Source organism: Mus caroli, chromosome 19 (assembly GCF_900094665.2).
Source record: "Mus caroli chromosome 19, CAROLI_EIJ_v1.1, whole genome shotgun sequence".
NCBI lineage: Eukaryota > Metazoa > Chordata > Mammalia > Rodentia > Muridae > Mus > Mus caroli.
Genome location: NC_034588.1, coordinates 24,198,275 through 24,201,077, shown reverse-complemented (window position 1 = coordinate 24,201,077; position 2,803 = coordinate 24,198,275). Strand labels below are relative to the sequence as shown.

Here is a 2,803-nt window from a genome sequence, read left to right as displayed (position 1 = left end):
TAGGTCCGGCATGGTGATTCCACCAGAGGTTCTTTTATCCTTGAGAAGAGTTTTTGCTATCCTAGGTTTTTTGTTATTCCAGATGAATTTGCAGATTACACTTTCTAATTCGTTGAAGAATTGAGTTGGAATTTTGATGGGGATTGCATTGAGTCTGTAGATTGCATTTGTTTGGCCTCTTTCACTAGGATTCCTGCTAAGATAGGACTATGCGTCCAGTTGTTTCGGTCACACAGCAGCAGACAGTGTATGTGATTATGTAATGGTGTTAGCAAGTTTCACTGAGACAATAAACACATGGAAAGGTATACCAAGAAAAAAGTGAGCAGAATAAAGTTGTCTTCAACTTAGTTTTTGTTTTCAAACACTGAATGCACAATTCGGTTTTACAGTTTCTTTTAGACCAGTGGTTCTCAGCCTTTGGGTCATGACCCCTTTGGGGGTTGAATAACACTTTCACAGGGGTCGCCTAAGACTATGGGAAAACACAGATATTCACATTATGATTTGCAACAGTAGCAATATTACAGTTATGGAATAGCAATGATGAAACATGCTTGGGAGGTCACTACAACATGAGGAACTGCATTAAAGAATCACAGCTTTAGACACGTTGAGAACCACTGTTGTATGACTCGTGAGCTACATCATTAATAATGATAATATCTTTTTTTCTGGTTAATTCATATTGTTTTTTTTATTATGTATTTTCCTCAATTACATGATAATATCTTTTTTATAAGTAAGGATGTAAGAGTGTTAGCATATAACACATTGTTATTGCTAGCTTTGCTCCTAGCCAAGCTATAAATTGTAATTTAATAACTTGTTGTTGTTACTGCTGGTGGTGGTGGTGGTGAAAGTAGCGGTGTGTGTGCATTTGCACAAGCAAGAGTGAGCATATGTATGTGTATTGGCCTCTTGTGGGGGCCAGGGGTCAATGTTGGGTGTATTTATTTATTTATTTATTTATTTAGACAAGGTCACCCACTGGACCTGGAGCCCACTGATTTGGTCAGGTAGCCTGGACAGTGAGATCCAGAAATCTTCTGTTTTTTTTGCTTTCCTTATACTGGAGTCCACAGATATGCATTGCTTTAGTGCCTAGGTTGTTTATGTGGCTGCTGGGGCTGTGAACTCAAGTCTCCAGGCTTGTGTGGAAGGCACATGATTCACTGAGCCATCTCCCTAGTCATTATTTAAGTCTTACACCTTTGAGACAGTGATTTAATCCTTGGAGCCTAATATCCTATGGCTTGAGAGATATGCCAGGGATGTGGAAGAAAGAGGACTCTCATAGTAAGTAACTCCCAGAGGGTCACAGAAGAAAGAGGATCTCGGAGCCATCGCTAAGGTCTGCAGTTCTGGCAGTCAGCATGAGGTAGGCAGGCTGATGGAACTGAGGGAGTCATGGGAACCCTTCCTCTTGTCTACGTATGTAACGGAGAGGACGAAACCCTCCATAGAAGGTAGCCTACCCTGCTGGGGGAAGACTTTTCTCCCCTCCAGACTACAGCAGTCACCATATGCTTGGTGAGACCTTCTGTAAACACTTCACGATAAGAGGAGGAAGATGAAAGATTCCAGAGGTTCAGGATTGCTCCAAAGTTTCCTGATAAGGGGAGTAAAGGCAAATTGCGGAGTGACGACAGACATTGATCACCAAACAGAGAGGTTGAGAATCTTCAGGCAGTGATGGAAAAGGATGGGAGAAGACACAGGAGGCCTGCCCGGGAGCCAGGAACACAAGCCTGGTCAACAGGCGGTCTGACAAATATTCCCAGAGTAAAACTTGGTAGACTGGCTACTTGCTTCCTGTAAATCTTTGTAGCTAGAGAGTTAGTTTTCCTTTGGAAAGAATAGTCTGGCTGAGAAGTTAAGGAAAAGGCTAGCACTTAGAAAATACTCAGTTATACAATTATGTTGTCATGATTCATTTTCATGACATATACCATATATACTCTGTAAAGACTGGAGATGTAGTTCAGTTGGTGGAATACTTGCCCGGCTTGCAAGAAGCTCTGGTTCGATCTGTAGCACTGCCTAAACTGCCCACAGTGGTGGATCCCTATTTAGCATCCGCACTCAGGAGAGGGAAGCAGGAAGATCAGAAGTTTAAGATCATCTTCTACTACATTATGAGTTCTAGGCCAGCCTGGGTGACATGAAACTCTCTCTCTCAAACATACAAAACAAAACAAAAAACAAAACAACAAAAACAAAAAACCAAGCAAATAAAAACAAAAACCAAACCAAACCAACCAAACAACAACAAAAATAACATTACCAAAGCCTCAACCAAGAGCATTTTCCGAAATTAAATGCAAAAAGCCAGCAAATGCTGTCCATGCAGCAAGAACAAGAATCCTGATGCGACTGTATCTTCATGAATTCATCGCCACCTTCCCTTTCACTCAGAGGGTGGCCTCTTATTTGCAGCCGTGGGATGGAATCAGTGAACCAAACACTTGAAACCAATTTGCTGGTTTTCGAAGAGGTTATTGATTCTCACAGCGGGCATCTGCTTAGAAAACTTCATTGTTTAACTCTCCATGCGGATGATTCTTGCCACACACTGTCTTAAGTCGGGCAGATTGTGCAGGGTGTATATTCTATCTTGGCTTTATTGGCATCTTCAGAGGAGTTGAGAAATGTTTAACAGGTCTGATTGTTGCCTTGAGTTAAAAATACCTGTATGTGCTCCAGAGGAAATGTCTGATTTGGTGATAGATATTTATTATAAGCATGTGCCTTGCTTTGAGGGTGGATGCTGAGAGAGATGTTTCTGGGCATTTTTGCACAG

General features: G+C 41.6%; 1 long non-coding RNA gene across 1 annotated transcript in view; it reads left to right on the top strand.

Annotated features, from left to right (window-relative positions):
• Positions 1–2,200, top strand: part of LOC110285219 — a 48,187-nt gene extending 45,987 nt beyond the window's left edge. Inside the window, exon 5 of the long non-coding RNA XR_002377035.1 lies at positions 1,510–2,200. This is a non-coding gene — a long non-coding RNA (uncharacterized LOC110285219). The remainder of the gene's footprint in view (positions 1–1,509) is intronic.
• Positions 2,201–2,803: the final 603 nt, after the last annotated feature.